Source organism: Euprymna scolopes, chromosome 20, assembly GCF_053919585.1.
Source record: "Euprymna scolopes isolate OS-2025 chromosome 20, ASM5391958v1, whole genome shotgun sequence".
NCBI classification, from domain to species: domain Eukaryota; kingdom Metazoa; phylum Mollusca; class Cephalopoda; order Sepiida; family Sepiolidae; genus Euprymna; species Euprymna scolopes.
In genome coordinates this window covers 72,626,226-72,646,641 of record NC_136501.1, presented here as the reverse complement: position 1 = coordinate 72,646,641, position 20,416 = coordinate 72,626,226, and positions in this window count along the sequence as shown.

Genomic DNA, 20,416 nt, shown 5'->3' with positions numbered 1-20,416 from the left:
ATATGCGAAACACTTGTTTGGTGTTCTATTGTATTTAAACGACAAATAATTTTTTTCAAGCTGTTTATATGTAACCGCCTAAAAATGAGGAATCGTGTGTTTTAGGTGTATTCTAATATACTCCGTGTTAAAAAAATAATAGCCGTGGTTTTTCATACGAATTTTTATATTTATTTTTTATTTAGATAGAGTAATGGATATAGATTCTTGTAAAAATAAACTTCATTCATTTTTTTTCTTTCGAAAATATTTACTCTGTCCACTACTTGATATACCAAAATAATTGCTTTTCCTTCCGTCAAGGGGTTTTAGGGTTTTACACGTAATCACCTATAAAAGTAATACTTTTTTGGAATGGGGATTTTGCTGGGAGTGGCATTTCAAAATTCCATCATTATCATCATCATTATTATTATTATTATTATTATTATTATTATTATTTGCATCTCTTTTTTGTTTTTGTTTACAGCAAGACAAATCTATTTTATAACCTACCAAATTTTTTTATAATTAAAAATAACTACACTCATATAAAGAGAGAGGGCATAGTTAACAAAACCCACGCCCTTCCCATGTAAAAATGGTGGTCTAAATCGAAACATTATTTACAAATTCGTGATTAACAATGGAAGGTGCAAAGTGTTAAATATGTTATTCTTACGTTGTTATCTACCAAACGTTGACTATTTTCAACTGCTTATGAAAAATGTACAGTACAATGTTGTACACAATCGACGAACTGATGCAATCTGGTTTTGTGTTAAAATGAAAATTATCTTTTGTGGTCTTAGAAATTTGACTATATTACAAGTAAAACATGTGAGAAAAAATATAAGCGAACTTACCCAGAAATGTGAAAATTTACAAAAAAAGGGGAAAATCTAATTAAGTATTTTTTTTTAAATTTTAAAATAACCGAAATCGTAATCAAGAATCGTATCTGAAGTAGAAATTTAGAACGGAATCTGTAATTGTATCGAAATCGGGCAAATTTTTTGATCTCAACATTTTTAAATGAGAGAAAGACTTAGCTGTCGTGCAAAGATAAGACTCTGTAACATCATATGTGTATAGATACTCCCTCAGACATCTGTCTCTTAAAATGGTCCTGTAGTGATAGAAGTCATTTTTGGGCTCATGGACTTTAAGTCTCTCAGGGAGTGGCACTCGTCTGACAAGACGTTGCAATCATCATATATCTATAAAATGATTGCTTTACTTTATTAATACAATTATCCATGCAGTAAAATGGTCGTTTGCTACCGTTTTTTTGCCGTATGATAGTTTGCTAAATTGTTATTTAATTTAGCGCTTCCCTCATTATTAAAATTAATTCGGTCAGACGATGATATAGGCACCTTCGATGGCATTTTTGGGAAAATATACATACGTAAATGTATAATCTAGACAGTAATGTATTAGTAAATATGCACATTATAGTTATCATTATAAAGTATAATGTAGTTGTTGTTTATTGTATACGATATATATATATATATATATATATATATATATTCTACAATAGTGTTGTAAACAATGTGCGATCAACAATATCCCCACTAATCAATGAGGTGTTTTGCACAGCATCTGAGAAAGCTAACATGCTTGCTCGTTAGGTTGCATTAAAATCTACCTTGAATCCAGCAAGCCATTCTCTCCCTGACTGTCCTCCGCGGACAGAAACAACGCAAGAACATCTTAAAATCGCGCCTTATCAAGTACATGGTATTATAAAAAACTAGCACTTTGAAAGCATGTGTATCTAATCTCATCCCGACTGTGCTATTAGAAAAATGCTCCGCTGAATTTGTCCCTGTGCTCTCCAAACACTTTAACAAATGCTTTTACGATTTTTTTTCCTGGCTGCTGGAAAACTGCTGCTGTGGTACCAGTTTCCAAAAACTCTGGCGAAAGGACTGGCGCATTAAATTATCGCCCAATTAGTCTCCTCCCTTTTCGCAAAAATATTTGAGTTCTTTATTAATCAAACTCTAATCAACCAATTTACAGCTGCTGAATTTCTTTCTGACCACAAATATGCATTTAGGCAAGCTCGTTCTACTGCAGATATTATAACGGTAATCTCTCAACGATTATACCAAGCACTGGATGAGGCAGAAAATGCGTGGTTGTAGCCCTAGATATATTTCAGTCCTTTGACAGGGCATGGCACGATGATCTCATGAAAATAAAATCAACTGGTATTACTGGTGGAATTCTTACCATAATTAGATCCTTCTGAAATGAGAGGAGAATCCAGGTTGTCCTTGATGGGCATACGTCTAAAAAAATTGATATATATGCGGGTGTACCTCAGAGATCGATCCTTGGCCACTTATTATTTCTGATATTCATAAATCACTTACCTGATAAAATTGTCTCTGAGATGGGTATATTTGCCGACGACACCACACTATATAGCAGGCACGTAGGGAAAAATTATCACGTATCTAAGGTGATGGCAAACGCCCTAGAGGAAGACCTTCAGTCTGTAGTGGAAAGGCGTAAAAAATGGATGGGAACGTTCAAGGCTGCCAAGACAAAGCTCGTTTCCTTTAATAATTACAAGGAACCATACCACCCACCAACAACTATGGCTAGAGATACTTAACTTGAAGACACTTCGTTCAAACGCGTTTGCTTAACATTCACAGGAAACATAAGTTGGAATATATACATCGAGATCATTGCCAAGGTTGCTGCCAAGAAGATGGGTTCTTTTATACCGTGCTAAAAAGTTACTTACGCCTGAAAATGTACTGTACCTCTGTTTAGCCAGCATTAACCCATGTATGGAGTACTGTTGTCAAATTTGGGCTGGTGTATCTGCTACTAGTCTCTCTTATATTGGTTGCCAAGTGATTTTTTTTAATTACATAGTAAACGGATATATATATATATATATATATATATATATATATATATATATATATATATATATATACTAGCAGTGAGTCCTTAATTGCCAGGATTTAAAGAAGCTCGAGGAAGGTTTAACTGCCCCTATATTTTTTTTCCTTTCAATCGGGGGTATGCCCCGTTTTTTAATAGAACACAATGTCTGCTCTCGTTTTAAACGTATGGTTTTGTATCAGTAAGAAACTTCACAAACCTTAGCGAATGGACATATTTCACAAGACACTTATTTCATAATACACTTATTTCACAAGACACAGTATTTTATACTCAACTTCAAGTAATCTAATTTTATTTTATAAAATTAGTTTTTATAATGGTATATATATGTATATATATGTGTGTATATATATATGTATATATATATGTATATATCTATATATATGTATACATATGTGTGTATGTATATATATATGTATATATATGTATACGTATATATATGTGTATATGTGTATATATGTATATATATGTATATATATGTATATATGTATATATATGTATATGTATATATGTTTATATATATGTACATATATATATATATGTATGTACATGTATATATACGCATATATATGTACGTGTATATATGTATGTATATATGTATGTATATACATATATTTTTGTCAGGTCATGTACTATGCTACTGGTACCATGAAACCCAGTACTACCTGCCTAATGGTGGGGTCACCGGCGACTAAAGTGGCTCCCCCACCAGACTTGTTTTGTGAGGAGGGCGGCTGGTCTCCCTGAAGGATTAAAGACAAGACCTTCCAAAGGGCGAATTAATACTTCTTCTGGGTCAACGGCCAACTAGCACAGTGTATACTTGTGTGTGTGTATGTGTATTGGGGTGGAGAGGGCTCCCGTAAGACGTGGTGAAGGCAACCTTTCTAGGAGAAGCAAATCTCTGATAAAAAAAAAACACAGCGGGAGACCGGTACCCGCATTAAGCTGGTCTGCAGTTTAATTTGTTGCTGGCTATCTTGCTCTTGCTTGTTGCTGGATCTCAACATTTTGAACCGAGAGAGAGAGACTTAGCTGTCGTACAAAGCTAAGACTCTGTAACATCATCTTTGTATAGATACTCCCTCAGGAATTTGGGCTCATGGATTTTAAATGTCTAAGGGAGTGGCCCTGGTCTGACAAGACGTTTCAATCATCATATACATATATATACATATATATGTATGTATATATAGGTATTATATATGCATGTATATGTATGTATATACATGCATATATATATATGCATATATGTATGTATATATATATGTATGTATATACATGTATATATATATATCTTTATATATGTGGATGTATAATTGTATGTATATACATGTATATATAAATGTATATGCATGTATATGTATATATATATGTATGTATATATATTTATACATATATGTATACATATATGTGTGTTTATATATATATATATATATATATATATATATATATATATATAGAGAGAGAGAGAGAGAGAGAGAGAGAGAGAGAGAGAGAGAGATTAGTGGAATTCATTTATGAATTCTATCTTTTAAAAGATTGTATATTTAGTGTAATAGATAAAAATAATGGGTACGAGATTAAAACTGTTAGTAAAACATTAAAATCCACCGTATTTTAGAACATACGCTAGATACAGTAATAGTGTTGGTTGTAAAATGTGTTGAATGGCTGCGAGTTTATGAGATTAATGATGAGATTACTTTTTAGAATAATTTATAATTTGGGGGTAAAAGGATCAAGGAGATGTATATAAGATATACACATTTCATTGCTGTTTGGATACCGATCCCTTCTTATTTACGGTACAGATCAATTTTTAAGCAAAATGCAGAATCTTTGTTAAAAGCACAAACAAAACGACAAACAAAAATGGTTCAGCAGTTATATGACTGTAATCGTTTTGATCTCCTGAATATGTAGAATGATAGACACAATGGAAACAGTTAGAATGACATCGTCAGCGAAATGGCAGTCAATGATGACAACAAACATAGAGGTATATTGAGGGCATGCGAAGAGAAATAGTCTATTCTTTTTACAATAACAGTTAGGATAAGAGGGAAAAGGATATTGAGATAAAATAACGGATGGTGTCTGATGATTCTTAAAAGGAGGACGGAGTAAGAATATGCCTGATTATTATTATTATTATTATTATTATTATTATTATTATTATTATTATTATTATTATTATTATTAATAATAATAATCGTAGTAGTAGTATAAGGATTAGAAATTAAAGAAAAACAAAGAAAGAGAAGAAAAGCTAGTCACAACAGTTTTCAACACTCCTTTTGAGAAATGTCGATGAATAATTATAGAAAAAGAAAATCATGATCAAAAGCTAAATAACTAGCTGCGGATTGTTATTGCAGATGATATTGCTGTGTTTTTCTTTATACATGACACTGAACATCTCCTGATTAGCTACCCGAAATTCATCCAAAGGAAAAAAAGTAATAAAAACGTAGTTACAGATTTCGAAAGTGTATTGCAATAACTCACTTTTTTACTCGCTATTTCCAATTACCGTGTTGTCAGCTTCCATAAATCAACCGACACTAATCATGTTCAAGATACGTCAGCACAGTCTTAAAGACTTCGTTGGGATATCGATATGTCATGCTTCGTTTGGACTTAACTTTAGCATCGCAATAAACGTACAGATTGATCAAACATTTTATCTAAATACAACATCTCAAAATATATTATTTACTGACGTAACAACAATAATCAAATCGAGGATGGAATTAGTTGCAATAATGTTGAGTCGAGAGATGAGTATCTTCATATCAGCTTTGGGAAAGATGATGCAAGAGTAAACTACAATTTCTCAGAGTGGTCCATAACATATATTTAAGTACTTATACCAAGATACGGGTCATACACAAAATTATATTGTTAGTATTAAAAAACAAGTATTAACATATAGAGAGAATAGCGATTTATAACTATATTGTAATTTCACCTTAAAACTTAAGAAGGAAATATATGGTAAAAATTAATTAAACATCTTATCTAAAAATAACACGTTCTGTAATCAGTAAAAATATCTAAATTAATATGCATTAGATTAGAATAGGAGCATGTTATAAGCTTCAAGTAAGCAGTACGTGAAAATATGTTTAACAGATGAGAATAAATTATTTTGTTTATGGAAGACCCGCCATATAAATCATCAGTGACTCTCTTACTTTAATGTTTTAAATTGTGGGTTCGCTTTTCGCCTAAACTTTATGAGCTTGGAATTGGATTCAATTTGTCCGTCACCGTATAGGTTTATATATGTAATTACTAAACGAAAATATAATAAGCACATCATTATGTTGGATACGTCCCAGTACAACTAGAAATAAACATGTCTTTTAAGCAGCTTGTATTTTTAAAGTTTGCAGTGTTAAACATGTAGATTAAGAGGACGCATCTGAAGAATATGTGCTCATGCATCATGATTTTTTTGTTGATGTGATGGTTTTATCTGGGAAAATTATATTCTTTGTTGGTTTCGGGCGAAAAATTGCCGTCGGCATATGAATTGAATTTTCCTTCTTCTTTTCAATGTCGTTGTCTCATGGATTGCCACACCAAATCATGATTTAACGACATCTCCTCTCCAATCCTTCACCGTATCTCTCAATGTTTTCAGTTGTTCGTTAATCTACTGAGATATTTAGTATGATGTATCAATATTTTATTATCGCAATTTAATGATGATGATAGATAGCGAAACCCATCAAAAAGATCTAACGATATTTTTTCGACAGGTGATTTACTAAAATGATGCATTAAATATATACGTCAAATTAAAAGTATGCAATGTGTCGATTTTTACGAAATATATGTATGAAAAACAATATTTGCTTTCTGTTACCGAAGTAAGGAAAATCAATTGATAAACGTATTAAATGTATGTCTATAATATTAATTCAGGTTCATTTTAAGATTCAAATCAATTACACGTTTGGATTCTAGACGATGAAATATGCTAAAGACAAAGATGCTTTATAAAGGAATTGATCCTCGAAAATACTGTATATATGCGGTCTAATTAACGTGAATAAAATCGCATGCAAATCGTACATTTGAATTCACTTGACGAAATTATTATCTCTAAATTGTTAATATTTTATTAATTGATCTCCAAAAGTAGTGTTGAAATTCCAAAGAAAAGATCGATAGTATATATTTCCACCACCTTAAAACTTAGAACAAAAGAAAAGTATAGTCGAATTTACAGCTATTTCATATAGAATTCTTTTCCACTGTTGGTATTGAAGAAAGATGTCGATCTCGTACACACAAATCAATAAACAAATAAACATACATTAATCCATACAAGTGAAGACATATAAGCTACACTAATTTATGAACTTGGCTTAACTCTGCTTTGTTATGGATTTTAATCCCATGAAAAAACATGATAAAATATTCCCTGGATAAGATTAAGTTTGCATTGCTTTTACTTGTATTTGTGCTAATGAGCCATAGATTAAATTCATTCATCTCTCACGCATCTTGTTCGATGGTTCTACTATTCTTATGAATGTTTTAATATGTTTGATTTCGCTCTTTATTTTACAGTATTCTTCACTCCCCTTTTGACCGCTGATCCTTTACATATCCATCTCTTTATTTTTTTTTAATGAAATAAGCTGTTGCAGACTCCTTAATAAACCAAACAGAATATAAACACGGAAAGTAATATAAGTAAATACTCATTGGTATACAAAATTGTGGCAGTGAAATATAGCATGTACAAATATATAAAGTCACATACAATAAAATTATGTTCACAATCAGAAAACAGTGCATGAACCTTACATGGTTTATGTAGGCTGTGGCTTAGTCTGATATTGAAAATACACACACCCACACATATATATATATACATATATATATATACATATACACACACACACACATATATATATATATATATATATATATATATATATATATATATATATATATATATATATATATATACTAGACGACCCGTGACCTGTTGGGTCAGTATGTTATATTAGCTATGGAATTAATGTATGATCGTGAAACTTGTGACGTAAAGAATATGTTTGTTTTGTGACATAACATACACATTTCTATGAAAGTATATTAAAATGAAAAAGAATATAGATAGATTCCTATGAGTCGTTCTGTTTATACTTGTTTATTTTTTATTAAAACCTACAGTCATTGAATTATATGTGGTCGACCATATTTATAGGTAAATGTGCACTGAACAGATACCATAATACTGAAAGTTACATAAAAATTTGGATATATCTTTTAATCTAAACGCGAAAAACAATTGGGACTCTATAAACATACGAAGTAAAACAGTACGTTTTATTGTTGCGTTGTAACACAAATAAAAATACATATTTTATGGGTTATTTTTTTATGTCGGTAGTATAGAAGAAAATGTACGAATGTTTTTTTAAGAAAGGTGTATTTAAAAAAGGAGAATCTTTTTTTTTTAATGAAGGGTAAATCGCTATTGTAAAATTCTCGTATGGTTGTAAACGGGTTAAATGAGATTTTTTTGTAAGAAAATTGCGTTAAAATAACTTACACGTAATACGGAAATGAACGATGTAAATAAATGCAGAAAGTCTTTACAGTTGTTTATTTGGATAATTTAAACGCGCAAAAACAATTGGGACGCTGAAAACGTACACAACAAAGCAATACGTATTATTGTCACGTTGATTGTGTGTTTATGTACGCATGCGCAACCGGAAGGTATAAACCGGGTGTTGGGTTACAACACCGTCACAAGGTAATTTGAGTTTTATAATTATATATACTTTCAGAGACACGTATATATATATATATATATATATATATATATATATATATATATATATAAAAGCAAGTAGTATATAAAACATGTTAAAAAACACTTTGAAAAAGAGTTAAAAACATATTTCATTTTAAAAAGGAAACAATTAATAAATGGATAGTCCTTAATCCGCAGAGTTTCGAAGAAATACTTTCTTTCTCATCAGAGGGTAGGATTTAGCAAAATGCAGGATCGGATTTTGCTTGCAAAAGTATGAAATGAAACTACAAGTAAGTAATATATCTTAATTGATAAAAAAAGTGAAGAAGAGGGAATAGGGTTAATAAAAAAATGACTGGTGAAGGGTAAAATTTCCAATGACGATAAAAATCCAAAGATGCAGAATCCCAGAAAGTTAGTTAAATTTCCATTCTCACAAGTAAAATCCAAGGGAACCACGTAATTGGAATATACATATATATATATATATATATATATATATATATATATATATATATATATATATATATATATATGTGTATATATATATATATATATATATATATATATATATATATATATATATACCGACAAAGTGAAACACGTGTTCCCATATGTTGTTTCTTAATATAATTCTCTCAAATACCATTGTTATTTGTATAGTTTAATGGAAATGTATTATAGTTTTATATAATATGTATATATTAGCACAGGTGTTTTATTAAAATGCGTCCAAAGAAACAATAAATATTAAGCTTTTAAAACATATTACGAACTGATGTTTTAAGGAGCGTATCAAGCATACAATTCTTCATAAGTTATAATTATAAATCTCTTCAGCCAAGGAAATTTGAAATAGTCACCGTACAGGAGCGTATGATTTAAAGGATATACAGAAATTTGATTAAAATTTAAAAACTAAAATATTCACCCTGGAGATGGAGATCGATAAGGATATCCATTTATGTTTGAGTAAGTGCCATTATGTCATCACTTATAGAACCCCATTTTTTTAGGGGGAGGGTATTGATATTATATTACAATCATACAACAATCAAGCCCTCAAACAGTTTACGCACTTACATATATTTTGAAATACATGAACTTGAATAGTTTCGAAAAAAAATATGTGCTAAATATTATTTATAATATCTACATATATTATGAGTAATATTTTGTCAATTATAAAGAAATTTGATAAAAGGAAATGAATCTAATTGATATGAAACATTAATATTTCAACCGTGCATTCAGCAGAATACTATCGCTTTCACCTTCTCTCTCCGTCTCTGTGTGTGTGTGTGTGTCTCTCTCTCTTTATATATACTCTGGAATTATGTAAAAATAAGGTTTCATAATAAATATTCGCAGGTTAATGTCTAGATTTACTCGCACATTGGGAAACGTTGATCTATATATTGACGAAACATAAAATATTATAACGCATCCTAATAATTTGTGGCAATCTATCTAATGTTCAATGCATAAGTAGATAATCGTTTTATAGAGATCAGAATCTTGACGAATTTCCTAGAATTGTAGAGAGGGCACAACTTCTTTGTAGCAGACGTGGCATGTCGTCTGCATATTCATTCAAATTCCTGTTAATTTCGAGCCGACAATTTATAAGGATGGAACCTCGAGTAGATTATTGGCTTTTGCAAGCTGTGGTTAAAAAGGTATCTTTAATTATTAAAAGTAAGGAGATTAGTCTTAACAGTATAACGTGGTACAAATCATTAAATCCACATTATCTTACAGTCTGGAGATATGTTTTAATATGCAAACATTCCCTGTAAAAAAGCATGTATTTTTGCACGTGTCAAAAAATAACTTGGTGTAATCAGCAACTATAGCTATTTCGGATAACATTAATTCACGGGGGTCCTTTTAAAATATTAGTAATGAAAATTTACAAGACTCGACACTTGGAGTTCAACAGTATTGATAATATTCTGTTAGTATATACATCCATCTAGCACTATACGTACTTTTTCTTTCTTCTAATATATCTATATATCTATAAAAGTGAACGTGTCTGTGTATCGGTGTGTCTGTCTGTCTTTGTGTGCATTTCCCTACGCAAGAACTCTGTCGATTTGTAGTCTACAGACACGAAATTTGATATACAGGGTACTGAGATTCGGGAAAATCTAAGCGATCGGTTGTCGGCCAGAAGTTTAGCTGTTAAGGGGTCAAAATTTAACGATTTGACCTTTAAGAACACCTTCAACAATTTTTAGTCTACACACTTGACATGTTAGATATAGGTTCCTTGGACATGGATCTAACTTAATGACTTTGAGTTCAAAACAATAAATGTTAAGGGATCATAATAAGGATCAAAGTTTAAAAAAAATTGACCTCTGCGGTCTCTACCAAATTACACAGACCATATCTGGTGTAAGTATTTGAAATTTGACTATATATATATATATATATATATATATATATATATATATATATACATATATATACACACACATATATATATATACATATATATATATCTATTCTATATATATACATATATATATATATATCTATTCTATATATATATATATATACATATATATATCTCTCTATATATATTCTATATATATATATATATTCTATATATATATATATATATATTCTATATATATACATATATATATATATATATATATATATGTATATTCTTAAAAGTGAATTCGATTTTAGGATTTAATTATTCTTTTAGAAAGTCGCTTCAATTGTTATGAGAAATGTACAATTTACTCCAAAAGTCGCCAACAAGTTTCTCTCACCTACTTACAGTAATGTAATTTTACTTACATTATTGTTTCAATGTCTCTATCAATCTCCCATTTCATCCAACCTTCTCATCCCCATTCATCAAACTTTGTTGTATTAAAAGGTAGATGTAATAAAAAAATAATAAAACAGATTGGCGTTGTACATATAGACAATAGAGATTATCATAAAAACATCAACACTATTTAAACCTTTTATATTGCATGAAATACTTAAAGATAAATATAGCGAGCAGAAAGCCTTATTTAATATTGTGTACATATAATTGATATTGGATTAGCTTTGCACCCCCCTAATCCTAATTGAAACAGTCAAATTGATGGGTCACCGAATTAGTAAAAGTTTAGCGTACATATACATCATTAATTATTTAATAGAAATTTATAGAGACCTTACCAGCTGAGTCATTCTCTGTTAGAAAATAAACATTTACAAATAGAATAATATTTACGTGTATATATATACATATATATATATATAGGCATGCAGTGAAAATGTGTTTTAGTCGAAATGCACAGGTTCTGATTTCTTACAAATATTTTGTCCAGCAATCTTTTCTTTCGCAGTAGATACACGTTATAAATATAGAGACGAACATATGAATAGACGGAGAGAGTTTTATTAAGTTATAAAAATTAATCTAAACTTAAATCTTGCTTTGCGCATTGTATGTTTATATTTCTGATTCAAGAGTAAATAGGGCAGCGGTGTTTACAGCAGGTTAATCTTTGGAAGCTATTGTAGGGAATGGGCAATAACTTTTATCTGCCTCTTATACAGTGAGGTAAAAACCCCGAGTTAGCATCCTATCATTGCAAGCTCCAATAATGACATTGTATTATTTTACAGCTTGAAACTGAACCGTTGGTTAGTAGTGTATTAATAATATACGTGCATTGAAGATTAAAAAGGGGTGCATTTTTCATATGCTGTTAACATTAAGTAATTCAGCCGCTGATTACCAAAAAAACAATTAATGGTATTTGGTTAAACATATTCGATTAGGTATATTTATTTTCAAGAATAAAGTCTTAAATTTGCCCTATATTATCGTATGGTAACGATAATCATTACTGGTATTATGACATCTTCCAAAAGTATTGAAGCTTTACAGCTCGTTTGTACGCTAGTATTTGTTTGCTAAGAAATATTTGGGGTTGTCTAACAGCATTGATAATTGCACGTTATCATAGATCTCTATGTGCTATATGTTAAAACATCTCTAATTGTTATATATTAAAACATCTCTATGAGGTGTGATAAACCATCTCTATGTGTTATATGTTAAAACATCTCTATGTGTTATATGTTAAAGCATCTCTCTGTGCTATATTAATATATATATATATATATATATATATATATATATATATATATATATATATATATATGTATATATATATATGTGCTATATGTTAAAACATCTCTATGTGTTATATGTAAACACATCTCTATGTGTTATATGTACACACATCTATATGCAATATGTAAAATATCGATATGTTATATGTTAAAACAATTCTATGTGGTGTGATAAACCATATCCATATGCTATGTTAAAACATATCTATGTGCTATACGTTAAAACATCTCTTTGTGCTATATGTTAAAACATCTCTATGTGTTATATGTTAAAACATATCTATGTGTTATATGTTAACACATCACTATGTGCTATATGTAAAAACATCCATGTGCAATATGTAAAACATTTATATGTAATATATCAAAACATCTCTATGTGCTATATGGTAAAACACCTTTATGTGCTATATGGTAAAACATCTCTATGTGCTATATTGTAAAACATATCTATGTATTATATGTTAAAACCTCTGTAAGTGCAATGGGTTAAACCATCTCTATGTGCAATATGTTAAAACATCTCTATCTGCTAGTTTTTAAAACATCTGTATGCGTTATATGTTAAAACATATGTATGTGTTATATATTAAGACATTTGTATGTGTTATATGTTAAAACATTAACGTGTTCTATGTTAAAACATCTATGTGTTCTATGTTAAAACATCTATGTGTAATATGCTAAAACACCTATGTGATATATCTTAAAACATGTGTTATATGTTAGAAGATATGTTTGTGCTTTATTTTAAAACATGGAAGATAATGTGCGAGGACAAATGTAGAAAATGCAATGGTGTTATGTGTCGTAAATTTAATTAATCCCTAATTTTCTAATGAAATTTGCTAGATTGTATTATGGTACATTCTGCTGTTAATATACGTTTAACAATTAGCATTCACATGACTAAACTATCCATTCATGATGATAACGTTCTGGGGTTTTTGCAATACAAATTTTAAATGTTAATTGGATTATCGTTTCCCGTGCCAGTATTAATCTAGATAGATATGGTACACACATCGAACAAGCGATAGATCTATTAAAACAAAACGTGGAATCCAGAGTGCGTGAATGGTGTGGTATTAATTCTTGATATTTAATATGGAATCCAAAACTTAATGATGATAACGCAAGCGCTAATCGACGCAAAAACTGAAATAGACTTCGCAACTTTCGTAGGAGATACTTTGATCTTTTTTTTTGTGAATTATATTCAAGAGAAAACATTTTCATTCCATCGATATTTGCACGGTAGATACTCGAGTCGACTGACATTTTTGGTTTCTTTTCGGTAAAAACGTCTGATCAAGAAAACGTCTACTATACTCTTAAGGGTCCTTACTTCATCTCTGCACCAAAACCAAAATTATTTACCATAAACAGGAGCTCATTAACAATATTATCATTTGGGAGATACATTGCCGTTGCCTTTCTATAGATTACCACATATGTCGTTCTCTAAATTCATTAATTCATTCATTATGTAATTCTAGTGTTGATGTTTGTTTCCACCATATATTGATGGTCTATAAAGTTTCATGTTTAGAAGTATCATCTGCTGAGCAATAGTACGATTACTAGCAGTAATACTAATAAAAATATCCTTTCGTCTCTCAAACTAAAACATTTGAATGGTCGCAACTTATTCGCAAACAGTGTATTCAGGGAAACAACTTCATAGCAGGATTCTAGCGTGTCACAGGATATACCTTATAACAAGTTTGATACGTATTTATACACTAAGTTCGCGTGTTAACTATGCTATCTATAAGCAATCACGCATCTCATTGCTACATAGCATACCTTTCGCGTGTTGTACACTGATCTTAAGTATCTATGTGAATTAAGCCCTATCGTTGTAAGGGATGACTATACACGTCGTCTAAACATAAAGAATCAGTAAATACCAGAGTTTAGCATGAAAATGTATTGATTTTAAAATAAATCATTTGTCTGGATGAATTCGATTGCGAAATATAAGGCGCCTCCAATTATTCTGGACGTCTTTATTGATCGTTTCCTCGTGAATTGCTAGAATAATCAATACTAACGAGCTATTGAATTAGGAGGTAATCACTTCTAAAATACAGTTCACCTTTTAAACTCTTTCTTTTTTATGAAGGTAGGTGATATATGATGCAGAATATCAGTCAGTCATTTATAAATCTGATCAAAGAGATCGATAGATCAATTCACGCCTCAAGAAAATCTAACGGCCAGCTTTTTTGTCTGACCTGAGCATGCCTTTCATCTGTTACCTACACGCTGCAAAGAAAAAAATAACAATCAGTATAATAAAGTTCCGTGCCTTTATTCTGCGAGATTAATTCTAAAATTCCACCAGAAAACTTAAACTGAGAGAACAGATAAAAATAGTATAACGAAGCAGTTATATATATATATATATATATATATATATATATATATATATATATATATATATATATATATATATATATATATATATATATATATATATATATACCTAAATATATTATGTATACATATATATATACATATACATATTGGGTATTTATTTCCAAGTTTTACAGAACTATTTCTTAGTGCGACAAAATACATCCGCATAAAGTTTAAGTTGAAATTATATAAACTATTCTAAATTTTAAATGCACTTTCAAATGAGAAATCCGGTTTTTTAAAATAATTAAAAATTCCCATAAAGCATCTGCCGATCGGTTTGTGCTTTTCGGATTGAGAGAGAATTTTAATCTGTATGTGACGCTTAAAACGCGTATATTTAATTAACAAATCAACCCCTCGTTATGTCTTTATATCAACAATCGCCATCTCTCGGTGTAAATATTTTAGCTATTTCTCCATAGCCAGTAATTTCGTGACTCGCATACGATATGCTTAAGGTATTCTTAATTGCAAAGAGGAGGGCACGTGGTACTGGCAAGTAACGTGATTATTGTAGATTTATATGTGATCCGCGTGTTTGTAAAACTATAATGTCTTTATTGTAAAGAAGAATAATTGGATTCATTTTCTTAATATACGAATGCGAGTTATAGTCAGCTTTTCGACCATTTTATTTAACGCCGCCTTTAGCGAATATTTACAGCAAAGATAAAGAAAATCCACATCGGTATGTTTTTAATTCGCATTCCTGAAGATAAGTACTGAAAATAAGTACTGAAGATAAGTACTGAAGATAAGTACTGAAGATAAGTACTAAAGATAAGTACTGAAGATAAGTACTGAAGATACGTACTATGGTACTACTTAAAAAAATAGGCAATGTCAAGAGAAAAAATTAGACTGCACATCGAATATCTTTGTTGCAAAATTAGAAATCTAAAAAACTCAGTCCAAATATTTTTTTACCTGTTGTGAGAGAGATATTCATCGATTAGCTTAAAAATGTATTTTTTGACGCCGACCTATTATAAAACACAATCCCAGATTATTTTATTTTCGAAATTTTAAAATAGTCGCGAACTGGGGAGTGATTAACTTTTATGTTAATTATATTAATCTGTCAAATGAGAAATCAAATATAAATAACATTTAAAATAAGAATTTGTGTTCAGAATTCATGAATATTTTTATTTTATTAGGAATTGTCAATGAAAAGATAAACAGATTGTGCATGTAAGATGAGAAATAAGAAACGATACAAAAATAAATCAATTTCTGTTACCTACTATTCTCATGAATAATCGCAGTGAAATTGCAACGCCACTTGGGAAAATCACTAGGATTGTAGATGCATGTCTACAGGGAATGACAGCGCGATTTGCATACGGAACACGGCATAGAATATTAAAAATGACGAAGAGGACAGCTAACAGATATCTAAATCTGCGTATAGTCCCCTAGGAAAAACATCCACACACACACACACCCACACACTATATATATATATATATATATATATATATGTATATATACATATATATATATATATATATATATCATAAAGCACCATTCAATGTTAATAACTACTGTACCCTATTGTGATATCTACTTGATTGAAATCCGTTACCTCTTTCTTAGCTCAGAACAAAGTAAGGCCGTTTTTTTAGAAACAGCTGACCTACAGCTATCTTGACATCGATTTGCAAGCTAAGGATGAGATGTATGAGAAGATTAGCCTGCTGAAATGACTTTTATAACAAATAGTTTAAACAGAATATTGTCTGATGTACTAGGAACTTTAGTTCGCATTTACTTTAAAAACACTAAATAAATTTTACACATATGAAATACAAGGTCGTTTGATCCAAAGAGGACAACTAAATATAAATTATTTTTTTCCCAACCAATATTTAAAAAATAATTGAACTCGTTTTTATTAATATTGAATTCCATTAAAAACTAATTCTAAAAGAGCCAATGGAAAATATGTAATCTGATGCTTCATGTTAACAAATCAACACTACTGTTTCTCATATTTTAAAGACAAAAGCTCGTTTATTATTTTATCATTCTAGCATAAGGGTAAAAAATTCAATAAAAAATAAATAATATGATTACACAGCGAATCTTACTTCTTATGAACAAATGCAACACTATTTCACGCTAAATACATTAAGTTATTGAGTGTCTATTTATATTGTGTTAAATTGTATTTTTATAATATAATTAAATTAAATATTATTAGGTACAACTTATATAATTACGTGTCTTTCAATTTATGTATCTACAAAAAGAGAGCATAATAAAACGTTCCTCCTTTAGTGTGTGTTAATCCTACATCCTAAAAAGTGCACAACTCATTTTAATAACAACTTTCCATAAACCAAGCAGGACGTAAAGAGATAAATGTTCATATCAAAAACTACCACAATAATTTAATTTGAAATAACTATGAAAAGGCATGTAATTAAAAAAAAAGCATGGTAACTATGAATACAGATTAAGTTTACTCATGAGATCCTATTTTGATAATTTTTGTTAACGATGGAAAAAGAACAACATAGAGTAGAATCCCGGTATACGGCATTAAAACAGAAAGAAGATACAGTACAGTTGATTATACACATTTATATAATCAAATAACATTATAAATAGCACGTAAGGCGTGGTAAATACACAAACAATGAGCCTGAAAAATATCGTATTCCACATCGTAACACGAAAAAACCATACCTAGGGTAACCGTATTCCGGGGTTCCACTGTAATTCTGTTTGTCACACTATATCTGTACCACCTCCTCTCTTATGTTTCTCTTTCTGTAAGAAATGTTTATTGTACTTCAAAAGAAGATATGGGAGTGTAGATTATATGTATTGCAATTACACGCTTGTATAGTATATTTCCAATTGAACGTTAAAATAATGAACACTATTTATTAGGGGTATGTTCGCGATGTTAGAGGGTGTCATTTTACTTCAATTTGTGATTCACCTTTTTTGGTAAAAACGTATACTAATATAGGGTTTGAAACGTTCAATGCAATTTATTAACCAGTACTGTTTACCCATCACACCAAGAATGCAACAGAATGCTTTAAAAGACAAAAGTATTTATTATTGTTAATACAGTGTGCGATTTATACTATTGTCGGATGTACATAACTTTCAAAACATTCAATCTTTTAACACTTAAAAAATATGGAGAAATCACGAAGTAGTTTAAAATGAATCAATTTGTAATTAAAATGCATTCTGGTAAATTCGATTCCGTATATAAATTATGTTTTAAATATTATTTGTAATGTCAGATTTTTTCTATTATTTAACCACATAATATTTAACATAATTTCATGTATTACTAATGCAAATGAATTATATATATATATATATATATGTTTATATATATATATATATATATATATATATATATATATATATATATATATATAGTAATTTATAAAATATATATGGCGATTAAGCTACTCTAGCACTACCGTACTTTTGAAGTAAATACTTAAAGTTTACGCATAAATCTATACTTTCGTATATTAATTTTATGTGAGAAAATTAAGTAGTTTATATATATATATATATATATATATATATATATATATATATATATATATACATATATATAATGCGGTGACTACACTATACGTCTATTAATTTGAATAATATATGAAAACAATTTATCATTATATTAACTTAAATGATGAATTCAGTTTATTGTGATATCTACTTAATTTCAATGTTTTATTTATAAGTATTATCTCTTCAATAATTATGCTGTCGTTCTAAACATTATTATTTTCGTTTTCATGTGGACGATAAGGTATGGATTTTTATGTTGACATCGAGCCATTCCTTGGTCATTAGCCTTGGTTTTAACTATCATACAGAAATAACAGAGTGACTACTGATATAGTTTTACTATTTTTTCCTTATTTTCATAGTTTATTTACATTCTAACCTAATAGGAATTAAACAGTAAGATTGTAGAAAATGAACAAACATGGTATTTTTTTAATGTATTTGCGGAATGAAAGCAGCAATTACTGAGGATTCAGTTAAAGGCATTCATATCCTGTCGCGGTTTATCACCTGAAAAAAAATAACAAAAAACAGAGAAATATATGACCGAAACGTGGGGAAACAACATAAATTATGAAGATGAGGATAATAGTCCTCACATAAATAAATACACAAATTTCTCATCTTAAGAGATTTCAACATAAAAAAAAATATATATATATATATATATATATATATAATATCATTCGGCCGGGATTCGACGATAGAAGACCAAATAAGACGAAATTTTGGATTTATAAACCAAAAAATCATACCATGATCGCAATTTGGAGTACCTGGCGCAGTCGATAGAGGCATTAATTTTCTACAGTTCCGGGTAAGCATTGTCTGGAGATATCGGTTTCAATCCTACTCACAGCAGGCCAGAAGATTAGTTCGCACAAACGTAGTGAGTCGACAACTATGGAACGCATTAATTACGGAGGATGTATTCAATATACTCAGCATTCCTATCTCGTCGTGAAATAACTACATGAAGAAGACCCGAGGAATAGTTTGCGAAAACATCATGACATAACAACAACAAAATGAGGATAACAGTTCGCAAATAAATAAATATACAAATGTCAAAGGATTCCAATAAAGCAATTTAACTGATATTTACAAATACATATGTTTAATTGTTCTAATTTAATTCTGTTAACCACGTTTCTTATTTATGCATTCATACGAAAAGTTCGGATTGCCAACTTGTAAAGTCTCCAAGAATTGATGGAAACATCAATAAAGAGGTCGGGGAATTACATAGTTGCTGGGTGATAATGTAATCTGTTAAGGAAGATTGGATCAATTTACGTGGCCGCAAATGGAAATCATTTAAAAAATAAAAGTTTTCTTAAATTACAAACTAGACGATTTCGTCTATTTTTCTAGTAGTTAGCATGTGTTTCGTTATGTTATATTTATATTTTATGATATGAAAAGGAATTATTTTATATAAGAAACCCACAGTGGATGCTTGACCACAATCTATAGAGTAACTCGTCATAATCACATATTCACTGGTGAACATAGATGTAGCAGGCGGAATACATTTATCTCCTAAATATAATAAGTCAATAATTTCGCAGA